This window comes from Tigriopus californicus, chromosome 12 (assembly GCF_007210705.1).
Source record: "Tigriopus californicus strain San Diego chromosome 12, Tcal_SD_v2.1, whole genome shotgun sequence".
Lineage (NCBI taxonomy): Eukaryota > Metazoa > Arthropoda > Copepoda > Harpacticoida > Harpacticidae > Tigriopus > Tigriopus californicus.
The window spans coordinates 14,382,823-14,399,162 of record NC_081451.1 but is presented as its reverse complement, the minus strand read 5'-3'; the positions used below and the strand labels follow the sequence as shown (position 1 = coordinate 14,399,162).

Below are 16,340 nucleotides of genomic sequence, written 5' to 3'. Positions count from 1 at the left end.
ATGGAATTTCAAGATACTCCGCCTATTTATATACATGCGTTGATTCATGATGGCCGAATCCGCGGTGAGAAGCTATCCAAAAATAATTTGAAACGTCGTATGAAGGCTGAGAAGAAGGCAGCTGAAAAGGCCGAAAAGGACAGAACAACCCACTGATCCTAGTCCAAAGGCTGGGAAAGAAGGAAGATGCCTCATCCATCAATTGAGGAACGAGATCAGTCCTAATGAGTATTTCAAACTTCGATCCACTGCGGTGGAAGCCCCAAGTCTGATCCCAACCCATCCTTCACCCGCACACAGTTCTATGTGGAATTTCTTGGCACGGGTTCATTGCGCATTTTCAAACAATCTACGGATGGTACGACAGAAACCGATGTGGTTTTGAAACGGTAGCCTGGCGATTCATGCCATCCGAGAATCGGGTGGCAAGCTTATTTCTAGATTTAAGAGGCGAGGGGAAGAAGATTCAAGGTACACGCGTCAACGGCTTTCAGTTCCCAAAGCGCCCAAGTTTGATGCAATATTTTCCTCTTCCAGGTCATGGCCAATGCTAAAATCTTACGAAAATGAACGATAGGCTTTTCGAGACACGGCAAAATCCCGGAAGAGGCGATGTCATTGGCATTCGAGGTCATCGGGCAAAACAAAGAAGGGCGAGTTGTCGCATCATACGCCACAAAAGATACATTAAAACTCTGCGCCTTGTTTGCACAATGTTGCCGCATCTGCATTTGGAAATCAAGCGACGAAAGGCAAACGCGATTCTCGGCAAGATATCTCCGAGCTTATCATCCAAACGGAGAGGTTGCAAGAAGTTCATGATTGTGCTCGAATCATACCTCCTACATCCCGGCGTTTCTTTCGATCAATGGGCTTTTATGGAAGTGGAAACTCCATCATGAATATGAATCGCGGTGGAGGCCCTGGCCAAGCCTTCGTCACGCACTGACAATGACTTGAAACTGGACTTTTCTCGTGTGGCACACCGAGCTTATTATCTCAAAGAATGTGTAGTGGTAAGGGTGGCAATTGGATCGGCGTTCTCAGTGAAATCGGGGCGGTCTTTTCCGCAATGAAGGCACGTTGACAAATGACCATAATCCAGAATTCACAACGGTGTGAGTTTTACATGGCCTAATGCGGATTACAACGACTTGATCGCCATCACCTGGAAAAATTAGTTTCGACATGGTCAAGAACATCTTCGGGAGCTACAAGATCCATACCATCCGGAGGGAGCCGACGGCCTGCTTGGGAGGTTGACTTCCCCTACCAATTCAAGCGCTTGAGAATGTTCGGACTCTTGAAAGGCTTTTGGAGACAAGTTGCCCAAACCGGATTGACGCTTCATACACCGAGGCTAGAGACTCTCTCGACAAGTTTGTGCGTGAAGCACAATGGTAGACTGCGTGCGCAGCTCAGAACGGCAGCCCGACCTTTTAGACAAGCTGGTGGGTGAATTCGCTGGAGGAAGGCTTGTATCACCCGACCTTTTATCACCGAACATCTCAGGTGATGTCGCCTTGGCAATGGCAAGCCGATCTGAGCCCGGACTAACGGAGCGTTTCGAATTAATTCACGTGTAAGAAAGAGATTGTCCAATGTTACACGGAGTTGAATGTAATCCAATGGTGAGCGAATGGAGTATTCGAGCAGGGCAAGCCAAGATAAGGCGCAAGGGGACTGACTGAGGCCATGTTCCTTGCATGAACGGCTTCTGCACAGCTTGGAGTAATGGCTTAACAGCCCACCGGAGGATGGTATGGGTATCGATCGTCTGGCCATGTTCCTAACGGATTCGAAAACAACATTAAAGAGTCCTTTCGAACGACTGAGATGTCGATTTCGAAATGGGAATATACCATCAGGACTAACCTCCCACTCTACCAACGCTAGCCGGAAAATTAAAGTCCCCTACAAAGAAAACCTTCGAGCGAACTGCCAGATCCAACTCATTTCCAGTGAAGCTGACGAAAAGAGCTTGCTGAACAAGAAGGGGGTCTATACATTGTAACAATAGACAAATCAAGACCTCGAAGATGATAAGCTAAGACCTCTACTTCTCCATTCGACATTCGACAAAACGTTGCAATCTGCGTGGCACGTTGGTCGATGTTCCAACTCAGCTAACATATAGTAGTTGTCCCATACAGGGTAACAACGGCGAATTCTCGCAGATCCGTATTTTCCTTCAAAATCGGAGCAAGGCTTATTGATATTTTCGGCAGAACGCTGCTTACAGAAGGAGCAGGAGCCGTCACAAAGTCAGGGTTTGACAATCAAAAGGTAGTTTAGCTTTGTGGTCCCTGCGAAGTCCAATCACGATGGCTTTATATTTGAAAAGCGCGTCTTCATGACCTGTCTCCTTGCGCTTGCGTGAAGTCCTAGTATTCCTCGTATGAAAACGAGCTCTAGTTTGATAAGTCAATAAAAAGGTTAGGGGAACTTGACCTTATTTCATTGCTGAAAAAGGAATCGTCCACAAATGTAGCCCTTAGACAAGATGATTCTAGAATTTTCAGGACGTTTTGTTCCACTTTAGGGAACTCTGAATGTGTTCTAAAAGGTGGGACACAGACAAAAGTTCCAACATATAGGAACAGTTATACAAGAAGAGTTGCAAAACGGCTTAAGAGCATTCTGAATCCAGTAATTGTGGCTAGTCTCCAAAAAAAAAGTTGGGCGTAATTTAGGGTAAGGTTAAGGCTTTATTGAAAATGACTGGTTCAAAGTGAGAACAAGGTGTTTCAGGAGGTTAGGTTGAATCCGAAGGCTTTTTTTCCCGTTGCAAACTCTAAGAGAAAGATGAAACACCCTGTTGGGATCGATGGGGAAGCCATAGCCCATGTAAAGGTTATGGCTAACATGCTTGGAGATCAGTTCTCTAAGATCATGAAGTCTAAACTCGTAGAGTTTCTTGAAGTCCATAATGTCCTTCCTCTTAGTCAGCATGGGTTCCGAGCGCATTTTAGCACAATAACATAGCTGATTGAGCATAAAGAACATATTATTGAGGAACTAGAGCAACATGAGTCAGTAGATATTGGTCTATTTTGTATTTTGCCAAGGCCTTTGATAAAGTTGATCATGGCTTTTTTTGCACAGACTTCATGACATTAGGATCCAAGGCAAGGTTGTCAATTGGATAAGAATCTTCATTGACCATAGAAGCAAATTGTTAAAGTTGAAGGGTCGCTTGAATATGCTGTCAAGTCATGTGTTCCCCAGGGCTCCATCTTTGGCCCCCTCCTTCTTATAATATTCATTGCCCACTTCAAAAGCTTAATATAATTGCCAGTCTCTCTTCTTATGCTGACGATACAAAGTTGGTTTCTGGTAGGAATGGCCAGTTTCTAGTACCCTTTGAAAGGACTTAGATGAATCTACTCTTGGGTTGATGGGATAACATAACACTGAATGAAATGAAATTCCACCCAATGACCATTGTCTAGCATTCAGCAGGTCTCATTCATGAAAGATGTTGGTGTTGTCCTCCAAAATAATGGAAAGTTTGATGAGCATATCCAGTTAAAGGTGGGCGAACCGTAAAGCTTTTTAAACTTGTGGTTGGATATTTCGGACATAAAAGTCCAGAGAGAGTGTCGGGGCTAATCTTGGACAAATCGATTGTTCAGCACATCTTGAATATGCTTTCCTCATTGTGGCTCCAATGATAGATAATGTTTATCGGGTAGAATGCTTTGTTAAGCCCCGAATCAACCAAATAGGATGCATTACTCAGGTTATTTATGACAACAACAACTGACTACACCGGCTACTGATGGTCGGGCAATTCGTTTCCTTAGACTGAGTGGAGTTGGTGGGATTTAATAAGCTTGCCTGTTTCCAACCAAAAAGGGGCGTCTCTGGGATCTGTTCTTTACTTTATTTCCATGAGGCTCTCTAGCACCACTGAATTTTTTCGCCACACCTTGAATGAACTAAGTCGATTTTCACTTGAAAACAGATTGAATCTTCAATTGAAGGCAAGCAGATAAAACAAATACTGTTATAGTTACGTTTCAATGCATCTTAGAGCCTTTTTTATTTTCATTATCATATGTCAACCTGCTTTCATTAATTGTGCCGTCTTTAAAACGGAACGGACTTTTCGCTTGGTAAGTCCCTATGTCGAGGAACGTCCTATGCTTTTGGGGCGCTCGAACATAGGACTACTCAAAACACATTTGTTTCCGTGCGCAGAATTCGAGCTCTCCCTCTCTCTTTGTTTATGTTCTCATGCATTTCAAAGGGCACAGTCACACCAAAACCAAACCGAAATTAACGGGAGGAGTAAAAGTGACGCGATATTCTTATGTTATCGTTGGCGGTGTCGGTGGTGGTGGATGTTCCAGTCGTTTTTGAACCCACTACAAGGAGGAAGGGCAAGAATTTGGTCTTGCTCTTTCAATCTCCATCTTGTGCCTCAGTGTGCTCGGACTTATGATTGCCTTGTGGTCGAAGGAAACTAACCATTGTCGTGATCTGACGGTCGGTTCCAGTCACTAAGGGATCAATTTAAGATCGACACCAGTGTTTAATTTAAGAGAAAGACACTCATGTTGTGGTGCATATTTATTATGTCTATATTCAAATATTAATCTGTGAACATGAATGGTGGATCGCGAATCATCCGTATTCTTTCTTGAGCCTTCAAAAAAGTCATCTTGTGCAACTTTGAACAAGACAATAGAAAGGACTGAAATCGTGTTCTTCAGAGACTTTTCACTCAAGGGGATCTGTTTTCTATCTGTTCCATAGCTCACTGACACAAATGTCATGAAAGAACCCTAATCACTACATTCAAAGAGCCCTTGCTGAATCAAACGGTACAATTTATTTTCGAAACTCTGAAGCTGGCCAACACATTTCAAAAATACAATAAAAAATGAGACTTCACAGTTCACGGCACAAACATAAATGAGGTTTGACCTCATCAGCTCTTTTAATCAAAGCAGACTTCAACCTTGGCTCCGTTGCCGTTCACTGCATTGTCTTCGAAAGAGCACAATAGAGGAGTGAATTGAAAGAGAATCTCCGTATTTTGTCCTCGCTAATTACGCCGCGCAAAATGTGGCGAAATTTACCTGTGGACCGCTCTCTTCGATGTCACTGGAGTCTCTCATCACAGGAACTGCTCCGATGGCATCCACGCAGTCATTAGTTATTGTCCGTCCTTGCAACTCGAACCCTGCCTTTTCAAAGGTCACCGTTCCATTTACATCAGCCACAAACTGCAATGACATGATTTAATTTGAAAACAAACGCCAGAAAGCATGGATAATAGAAAAAGTGTTAAGCGAATCCAAATTCATTTCTCTTTGCTTGCTCAGAGTTACAAATAAGTTTGGAAATGTATTTTAGATCTATGTATGATGCATGTTTGAAACAAGAAACCATTGTTTTGAGTACGACGTTACTTTTTGAATTGCAATATAGAAAAATAATGTCTGAATTGATTCCTTTGAAAAGGGGTTCCCATTAAAAAGCGCGACAAAGAAGCCGCTACAAAAATTTAACAGCAACGCCTTCAAAATTTATCATTGCCATCATGGGCCAATTCACCATTTCTATTTTCGGCATCGTCCAAGTGCGGCATCTATAAAAGCTATGTGTGCAAGCAATAATTTAGAAATGAGAATGGATTACCTGAAAGACGTAGGAGCATATGTAACTGTTACTGTCTTCCTGAGTAGTTTGGATATCCTCCATCGTTAAAACCAGGGTTTTGGAAAAGAAAGCATCCAGTGACAATCGGAATTTGAATGATGAATTCTTGATTCATATCTCCGTTGCATTCTGTCATCGGTGCCAGAAGATTCGTCGTCCATTTCTAAATGTTGATTGCTTCGGTCGACTGAGATGGAAAAATGTCAAAGAAGTCAAAAGAGAAGTATTTAATTTGGATTCCTGCTTCAATGCAAACGAAGTTGTAACCTTCATTCTTCTTTTGCTATTTCCGTCACTTTCCACTTTTTATAAAACATCAATTGAAAACTACAAATATGCATAAATATTGCACAAGATCGAAAATTTGCGTTCATGATCGAAATTACAACAATGGTCGAGTGTTGGAGCGTACTGGACTCTTACGAGTGGCATATTTCTTTATATATGGACGGAACAGGACATGGACTGGGAGGATACTACACCTCCCCCCAGATTATGGACATAATTTCAATTATAGGACATGAGCGAGAAAAATAAATTGATGAATGAAAAGACGGTGAGGAAAATACGATGTCGATGTCCCGTCTTGTGTTGAGAGCAGTCGCAACATTTTGTTGTTCCTGATCTTTTCAAACGGCCGGTCTGTGTGTGTTTTGTTGTGTAAGTGGTGGCGTGGCTGCTTAAGGTAAGACACTTTCGTTCTTTAGCTTTCATTTCTTCCTATCACTAGTCGTTTAGTCTTATATCTTTTATTTTTATGCCTATTTCATACTTACTTTTTTCGTCTGTCAATATTTTTTATCCCATTCTAGGTTATTTCAAGTAGTTTTGGCTTAAGGAGTAGTTCATTTTGTTTTTATTGTTTAGTCTGTTCATTTCATGTACTTGTAAATGTAGTGGATTTTTCTTGTTGTTTACAATCAGTTTATTTTCCTATTTTCAATGCAAAATTGGATTCTAGAACCTTCTTTTGTTCTATTCCATTCCATTGATGTTAGCTTGTTCCTGTAAGCCGAGTTGGTGTATTTTGGCTGAGGCTAGGCTAGCTGGTCAGCCAAGAGTAGGTCATTGTAGTCGACCAACTCTTATCTTTCTTCTTCTCTGTTGGTAGCCCCAACCTAGCGAAATCACCTATTCTCTTCTTCTTGTCTTTCCCAGGGAGTACGTTCCTCCTTGGTTTTCCACCTAGCACGTGTGTTATTTACCTGCTCTACAGCTGGTTCTCATTTACACGCGCTGGTTTCTCTCTTTGGCTCTCTTGGCTCTGTCTTCTTCTTCTTCTTCTACTACTTTTTCATCTTTCATTTTCCGCTCGCTCATTTCTAACCGTTTTCTCTTGAAACTGAAGGAAGACTCCAGAATATTTGTCCATATTTTTGTTCAGGTCTCAAGTATTTTCAATTAGGATCCCTTAAATAGCCTTGCTTTCAATAACCATGGAAGCTTTGTTGAAGGGACTTTCTGAGGGGCTATGAATTGTCTTGAACTGGTTTTTGGATGGGAAAATCCGTCCTCTATCAATAAGCCTTTCATTATGGAAGCTTTAATAGCTTGGGTTGGTCACACCCAGCCACTACTTGACTGTGGGATGAACCAGTCAAGTGTAGGCAAAAGGGACACAGGCACTGACACTCTTGATTTGATTCAAACGCCCCTTGTAGTCAAAGAGGTCATAGAGGTAAAGAGAGCATAGTAGAGAATGCTATCGAATATGCGATGTCCATAAACGACAGAAATGCAAAAGGCAGCAAAGAGTGTAATTGGCTCACCCAGACAAATTTGGCCTTCTCAAATTCAATGAGAAGGGCTGTTCCAAGCAGGGGTGTAGCTTTTCCACCCTTTTATGTGCATGATATCTTTGAGGCACAAGGTATGCCTCAATTTCAAATGCACAAAGACCCATCTCAGGGGCACTAGGAGGAAGAGACAGCAGTTGTCTCAACCTCATTGTCAAGTCTCTCAACAGACTTACCCCACCCCTTTCCTCTCTCCTTCCCTATTTCCCTCCCTTGTTCCCTCCTCTTACAACCTCACCTCATTCCTTTAACCTCTCTTCTGCCAAAACTTTGTAGCCAGCCCCTCTGGTCGCCATGAGCCCACGTATCTTTTAGATCGTATGCTCAGGTGGCGGCCAAAGTTTCTTCTCCCTCTTCTCCTCCCTTTTACCTCTCCTCAAATGTTTCTTATCCTCCACCTACGGTTAGTTTTGGCCAAAAACAGGATTTTTTAAGGGTAGAGAGCCTAGTCAAAGATTTGATAGCACTAGTCCATCGAAGGGCTATCTGCCCATGAAAGGGCTTTATTTGAATGTGCATTGTCTTATTTCCAAAAGATAGCACAAAGATCAAGTTTTCTTGAGGAACTAGCTTTAGATAGGCAGGTCTCGTTCATTTCCATGACGAAACCTGGCTTTGACCAGGAGTCTTAGATGAAGAGTGGCCATGGTTGGTTTCAATTTAGTTCGATGTGATAGAGTACTCCCTGAAAATTCCATTTTTCCGCATGGGGGCGTATGTCTTATATGTTAGAAATGACCTGCACACTAGTTATGTAAAATGTCTAATGGAGAAGTAGAGGTCTTAGTTTGTCATCTTCAAGGTCTTGATCTGTCCATTGCGACAATATATAGGCCCCCTCTTGTTCAGTAAGCTCGTTCTTGTCAGCTCTCAATTCATAGGAAATGAGTTGGACAAAGTCCAGTTTGCTCCAATGAATTGTGGCTAACGTTGCACCCGTGGCCTTATTCTCTTTTTTCTGTTGGAGCTGGTGGTTGGTCATTCCATAGGTCGACCGTTGGGCACTTGCCGTAGCCTTGATTGAGGTGATGAAGAAGTCGAAGAAATCTTCTATCAGCGGGGATTTCCCCTTTTCCTTTGCCCACTCTTTGGCCATGTCTCTCGGAATTTTGGTCTCCAGAATGGGTAATAAAAGGTTAGGTGTGGTTGTAGTGTCGACCTTCAGGCTTTCAAGATCGGCAATTGAATTTTTCAAGATGTGATATAGGCCTTGGAGTTCTTCCACCTTATCTTCCTTTAGGATTCTCTCTCTGATAAGAAGAGAATACATTATTTCATTGGTTTGGAGCTGTAGAACTCCAAACTCATCCTCCAGGATGGTCAACGCCATCTTATAGTTGTCCCCGATCTCGGGTACACTCTGGAGCGTAATGGACGCAGCACTTCTTTCCTCCACACATTGGAAGAGGTATGCCATTTTTGATTCGTCTGTCAAGTCCGTCCTTTTGTCCACCAAATTTAGAAACTTGGCTTTCCACACCCTGTCTTCCATTAAGCTGCCTGTCAGCCGTGGAAGGTCGAGACTGGGTAATTTGCCTCCCGCCATAGATGTGGTTGTGAGTTGGGCCCCTGGGGCTGCCAACGATTTGCTACCCTTAATGAATGCGGCTACTTGCTTAACCGCTTCATCATATAGATCTTCCTTCTCTTCATAGGAAGCAAGATCATCCTCGCCATAATCATCCCCATGGGCGAGGGTTTTAACTTGGTTTTCTGCCAAGCACAGGTTCCCAAAGGCCTTCTCAAGCGCCTCAAGGTTGTGTGTGACGACTTCAACTACGGTAAGTCGCCACCCAGGGAGTTTTGGAGTTTCTTTAGTCTCCTCGTGAACGCCCTTTTTTGATTTGTCCTCTCTTTCTTGGCCTCAGCCAAACCATCCGCCTCACGAATGGCAGAGAGGGACCCTTCCTTTTGTGGGTTAGGGGTTGTCATCCTACCTGATGCTGGCCTTGCCCTACCGAGGAAGAAGTCTATTTGTTCCACGATGTCCCAGTCGTGGTGTTGCGTTTGCGCTTTTTATCGCAGAGGCCGCAGCCGTCGCTTTTTTCGCACTGTACTGATGCGCGATCAGGGGACAAACACTTAATGCAAAGTCTCTCCTTCCTTACAGGGTGCCACTTGTCCTGCACTGAATTGTTTGAAGACTTTACCCAGGTGAAGATTGAAATTTTTGTCGTTTGACAAACCTGACAAAATTTCCTTTTATGTAATCGTTTTTCCACTCTACGAATAGTTCTTGCTGTTTTTTCCAACAATCTCTTTCTTTCAGTGTTGTTCATCACTCATGATATGACTCACTGCACTTTTTAGAATGGAAAGCATAAAATTTTACACCTTCGTTGAATTCTGTGAATACTGGAAACTCTTCTAGTTCCTCACCGAATCTATGCTTTCCTTGGAAGCACTCTGATGTCCAAAAATTGCTGACTAATTTTTGGGATTTCAAATCAACAAATCCATAGCTCTTATTTCTTTCTCTCGATATCGAACAAAGAATACTCCCCCTTTATCGCCAGCAGATTGATAACTCCCCTCGGACCCTATTCTCGAATTTCCACGCTAATCGCTGCAGTTGTTATGACTGTCAGCAAATTCGTGAAAATAGGGGGAAGAAAGATATCGTATGTTAACGATCTTGAAGATGAGTCATTGTAGCTTGAATATTGTTGCATAGGTAATCATGGTATTGTTAGGAAGTATTCAGCTTCTGCCAATCCAAGTTGAATTTGAAGACCCCAATTGGTACAAAAATTAGACGGTCTTATCTGGATTCTCCGCAGTTACGGGTTTTCCTGTAGTAACGCTCGATCTTCCGGATTCGCCGAGGGGCACGATGGTGCGGACGGTTCTTCTCCTGGAATCACGGGTTGACTCTAGATTTAAATCTTGAGCCTTGAATTAGAAAGTAGCACTTTTTTTTGAAGCACTTTGCAACACTTTCTAGAATGTGTGATTGCACTTTTCCAATGATGAAAAATAGTTGATTGATCGGCAAGTTAATTTGCATTTAAATAATGAGCATGGGTCTGAATAAACGACACCAATTTAAATTATCGTTAAATATTAAGATGTGAAATTCTTACCGTTTGACATGGTACGCGCAGTTTTGACAATAACAATAGTTGCACCCGTCAGTAAAAATCTTACAAATATTCGCACGTGTCTTCCATGTCAAAGTGCAAACCCTCCCATCTGCACATGAGACATTTCTCGATGGTACGAAAATTGCACCGGAATCCATTGTCTTGTCCTTTTTAGATAGAAGGGTGAAATTATTGAAATTATTTGCTTGTCAATACAAAAATAGTCAACTCTCTCTGTTTCTCAACATCTCTGGCCACTTTTGTCCCTCCACTGGCCGTTTCTGATCACCTCCCGATTTCAATCACCTTCAAGATGCCCAGAAATTTCCTTCATCTGGGCATGACTCGAAATGGGAGGTTTGTGGTCAAAATGCAGAAGTGCGCTGTTAAACTTGAGGCCCTACAGCTATCCATCAACACCAGGATTGTGACCAATCCAGCTGCATTGGCCCAAGGCATTTTCCAAGCACTAGAAGAGTTCTCAGTGCAGAGGCGGAGAGGAGGACTCAAGACCCCTTGGTTCAGCCCCTACCGTCGTGAGCTGAGGGGTCAAATGCTCCAAAAACTGCAAAATGCGAAAACAAGCCAAAAAACAGAGACTTGGGAGCAATATGCAATATCAAGAATTGCATATCTCAAGTCTCTGAGGAGCGACGAGCCAGCCAACCAAAGGTTGGAAGTGGGGAGCATGCTCTCTTCATCGGCCTTGTCCCGGATATTGGGCTTGTACAAACGTGCCAAAAAGCCCGCCATCCACTCAGAGATTCCCGTGAGTAAATTCCTACTCCACTGTTAAGAATTGTTTGCAGCAACATCGGAAACAGTAGTGAAGGAGGTCCAGGGCTGCCCAGAAGAACACCATCGCCATTTCCTGCCCTTCACGGATCCCGAGATGGACGTGGCCTTCAAAAAGCATAGAGCAAAGCCCCCTCAACAAGACCTCTTCAGCCTCGTCCTCCATTCTTCTTTATCCCACCAGAGTGATGGAGTCAGCCATCATCTTCATCCATAAGAAAGGCCCATGGACATTCCAAACAACCATCAGACCATCGCCCTGGAGAACCCCTTCTTGAAGATGATATCCACTCTACTAGCTGCCCACTTCTCCAGATTGGCCGGGATAGGGATCTCCTTCCCAAGTTCCAATTTGGTTTCCAGAGAAGCCGGTCAACCACCACGGCAGCTACTCTCCTCTGTTCCGTCCACCAGCCAGGGGTGAAAGGTCCTGACTTATTGAATTCCCGTGGTGAACGGAAACATGGAACTCCTGACCCAAGCACTAGGTAAAAATACCTTGATAGCTCTCAAAGATGGAGAGCACCTAGTACAAGGCTTCAATTTCTTAGACCTTAAGGCCTCCGGTTACAACCCTACTCAGGGCATCCGAGCAATAGTTTGAGCTCCTTTATCAGGGCATCAAATGACTAAGGATACAAATCGTTAGCTACCTCTACCCCCATTGGTCCCAGATCAATCTCGATTGTCTGGCATACCTGGGCCAATCTTCAAGGCTAACTATCCTGCAAAATGTGGTCACTATCCTAGTCTAAATGCGTCTATCAAAGTCGACCTCTACTCTAGAGTCTAACTACTGATTTCTGCTACAAGAGTGATGAACTTTAGATACAGTTGCAAACAAATCACTTGCTACCTCTACTCCCTACGATGCCAGCACGATCTCGGTCGTCTAGGAAATCTAGGCTACTCTTCAAGGCAAATTGTACTGTTCAATCTACTTTATTCATCACAAACATGAAAATGACACTCTACCAATCAGCTGTCTTGCTCGGGTAATGAAAGAGGGGGTAATTGCTTGGCCATGGAAGAGGGAAAATATACATGGACAGAAAATGGTTTGATCCTACTTTTTAATGAGGGTGATTCTTGTCCAACGGAGATTCACGGCGATGACGTCGGTTCGATGGGATTGAAGATCCAGAATCGAATTGACGGAGTATAACTCAGAAGTCGCACCTGTACTCAGCTCCAGAGACTTTTCAACTCGTCTATGCTGGCTTACTGATGTATGCTATGCACTTCCCCAGGTCCTCTTGACTCTGCACGGCTTCCTGGGTCCTGACTCGTATCGTTGACTTTCACTGTCCTTATTCAAAAATGGATCGACTCAACCTCCAGCACGTCTATCAAAATGTTCTCGATTCAAATACCAGCAAGAGCTTCAAAATGGGAGTTTCTATCAGTTTCAATGTTCAATGGTCACTTCTCGGAGAGGTTCAAAACAGACTTCTCTCCTTGAGAACCAAAATGTGACTCTGCTCTCCTTGAGCGCAAAAATGTCCTCTGCTCTCCTCGAGCGCGAAAAAATGTGACTCTGCTCTCCTCAAGCGCGAAAATGCGACTGCTCGTTGATTCAACTTTCCTGTACCATGTTGGTTTCCGCCTCTTCCTCATGGAGGCTAAACGGATTGTCCCAGGGCCCTTTGTGGACGGCGACGGTTTCTTCTGTAAAACTGTTGCACACAAAACATTGGGCCGGAACTACGTCCCAACGGGACATTCAGGAAGGGCAGTCATTTGCCGTCAGGGGGCCGACATTTTGGTAACATTGATCCTTGAGGATGAGATTGTTTATTCAGATCCTCTTCCCCCTTCTCAAAATGATCACGAGAATATCGTTTTTGATGACCGAGGATTTCCTGTTTCTCCTCCCTTCCAACATGTAGCCGACATTCCTCACCCATGGTTGTAGCTGGGCTGACCAGCCCCTCGGGTACTGGAGCTTTTTCCTTGGTGATAGGAACGATGTAGAGATTGATTCACACTGAATCACTTTTCCTCCATTAGGAAGCTCTTTGATACAACCGGTTCCAGCGACATTGTACATCTATGATCAAGGGCTGGAGGAGCTGTTTATGATGGATCACGACGTCGCTACGAGCATTAGGCTGGCATTTGGTCGACATCTGACCGACAAACGGACTACACGATGGGCACTCCAACAACTTTGTGATTTTCCCAAGATAATAACATACATTATCTTCATTCACATTTTGTTAAAAACCGTTCCGGGAACAATTATTCATCTTGTACATCATTTATCCATGTCATATTAGGATGATGTACGCGATTGTGGACGGAACATCCACTATGAAATTGTGCATTCCAACATCAGCAATAAGAGGAGGGTATAAAGATTGCCTCCAATGTCGAATACGCGTTGTTTTATAATGTAACGGTTTCCTGTATTTGAACAATAAAAGACACAAATAAAGATACGAAGTAAAACACAAAAACTAAAAAACTTACAAACATATTGGGCGTTAAATCTCAAGATGGCGATCATAATTTCTTCCCTCCCAATTATGAGCGAACTTCTTGCGAGTCAGAATAAGGGTGGCGACAACGGACGAAGAAAAAGGACGTCGAGGTGACCAATGACCTTAACACTGGCCCTTTAAATGGTCTTTGACATTTACAATCATAGTTGATTATCCTTACTCTGACGTAGCATCACAAACTGGCCAATCGGTCGACGATATTCATTCTTGGCTGTTTTGATCTTTGCCACTCTCACGTGTCCATCTGAATCCGGATAGGTTTCAACAATTCTACTCAACGGCCACTGACATCTCGGGGAATTTTCCACCACGAGAAGAGCAAGGTCATTTACAGCCACATCTCGGCGTTTCTGTGACCACTTCTTCCTACTGATAAGGTCACTTACATATTCTTTGGACCAACGCCGCCAGAATAAATCGGCCAAGTGTTGGACTTGACGCCAACGGTATTTGGCATAATTATCTGACTCTGGAAATATACCCGGAGGTTGAGTTGGTCCGATCCTTTGTAGCAGTAGATGATTGGGTGTTAAAGGAGTGACATCATTGGGATCGTCCGACAGGGTTGTCAGCGGACGACTGTTCAAAATAGCTTCCACTTCGCACATGAGCGTGTTTAATGATTCGTCGCTTAACTTTCTTTCATTCCCATCCATCAAACCAGACATTATCTTCCGAATAGTGCGAATCTCACGCTCCCAAACTCCCCCGAAGTGATGGCTGTAAGGAGGGTTAAACAACCATTCTATGTTTCGGGAAATCATGTCATTCTTGATTTGACCAAGATTTAGTTGATCCAAATTTTCACGTAATTCTCGTTCAGCACCAGTAAAATTTGTCCTGTTGTCCGACCTCAAACGCTTCACTTGACCTCTTCTGGCAATAAAACGTCTCAAAGCCTGGATGAAAGAGTCGGTTGACTTGTCGTAAACTATTTCGATGTGCGCCGCTCGACTTGCCAGACAAGTAAAGATAAGACCATAGCGGTCTTGAAGGGCTCTTCCTCGAGTAGTTTTGAAGGGGCCGAAAAGGTCGACTCCAGTGTTGGTAAAGGGAGGTTCGCCCCCCAGAACTCTATCTTCTGGAAGGTCGGCCATGATCTGTTCCTCAACTCTTCCTTGATATCTCCGACAATGTATGCACGCTCGTAATACCGTTTTCACTAATGCACCCTCTCCAACAATTCGATATTTTTCACGCAACTTTGTAATAACACAGGTTTTTCCCATGTGTCCGACTAAGTCATGGGTTTTACGGATCAGTAAGATTGAAACATGACCCTTTGCCACGAGTATTGGATGGCGCTGATCGAAAGTTATATTTTCAGCTCGGGTCAATCTTCCACCTACTCGCAATATTCCATTATTATCCACGAACGGTGAAAATCCTCTCAGTTTGGATTTCTTGAGTAAAGACGGAGATTTGGCCAGGCTTTTGATTTCTTCCCCAAAATTCTTTGCTTGCTCAAATCGAATGATGGATGCCTCGGATTCATACAGATCGTTCACGTGGAGATCAGGGGATGAAAATTTTCCTCGAACCTTGGATTGAAACTTAAGAAGTCCAACGACTGTACGTAGAAGTATATTCCAATCGGAAATGCTCTCCAGTAAGGCAGAAACAACATTGACCTCAACTTTGGTCGTGGCGAAAATCACGGGTGGCTTCTTGATTTCTAAATCGTCGTCATCCAAGTCCAAAATGTCTACGCTTTTGGGCCACGTCTCTTCCTTGGAACTAAGAAACGATGGTCCCTCTTTCCAGAGCTTGAAATCCATAAACTCGGTAATAGTGGTCCCCCGGCTTGCAAGGTCGGCTGGGTTCAAATGACCAGGGACATGTTTCCACTGACCCACTTGTGTTCTCTCGGATGAATGAAATCCGGTTAGAGACGAACTGTTCGAACCTTTTCTTCTCATTTCTGATATATTTGAGTACGGTTTCACTGTCCGTCCATAAATAGCAGCTACTGACACATGATTGGATCTCTTTCTTGACGGTCACCATTAACGTCACAGCTATTTTGGCTGCCGTTAATTCAAGGTGTGGGATGGACATTTTCCGAAGGGGTGCTAATCTAGATTTTGCCATAACAAAGGCGCTTCTTAATCCACCACCGGACGTAGGTGTGACAAGATAGACAATTGCTCCATATCCTGTCTCACTGCCGTCACAAAAGACATGTAGCTGACCGCAAGAGTTCGAGTTTGATCCATTCCACCTGGGTATTGAAAATTGATTCAAATGAGGGAGTTGTTCTAACCATCGATCCCAAGACGCTCTCAGTGGTTGTGGTAGATCCTGATCCCAACCGCATTCTTGTCGGCATAGCTTTTGAAATATTTGCTTAGCCGGTAAAATGACTGGACCCACGCAACCCAAGGGATCGTAAACCGAGTGGATAGTCGACAAAACTCCTCGTCTTGTCTTAGGGTTCTCTTTGATCTTGATTTGATATCCTAAAACATCGTCCTGAACATTCCACATGATCC

At 43.6% G+C, this 16,340-nt stretch overlaps 1 pseudogene; it reads left to right on the top strand.

Moving 5' to 3' along the window:
* Positions 1-1,635, top strand: LOC131891300 (uncharacterized; annotated as a pseudogene).
* Positions 1,636-16,340: the final 14,705 nt, after the last annotated feature.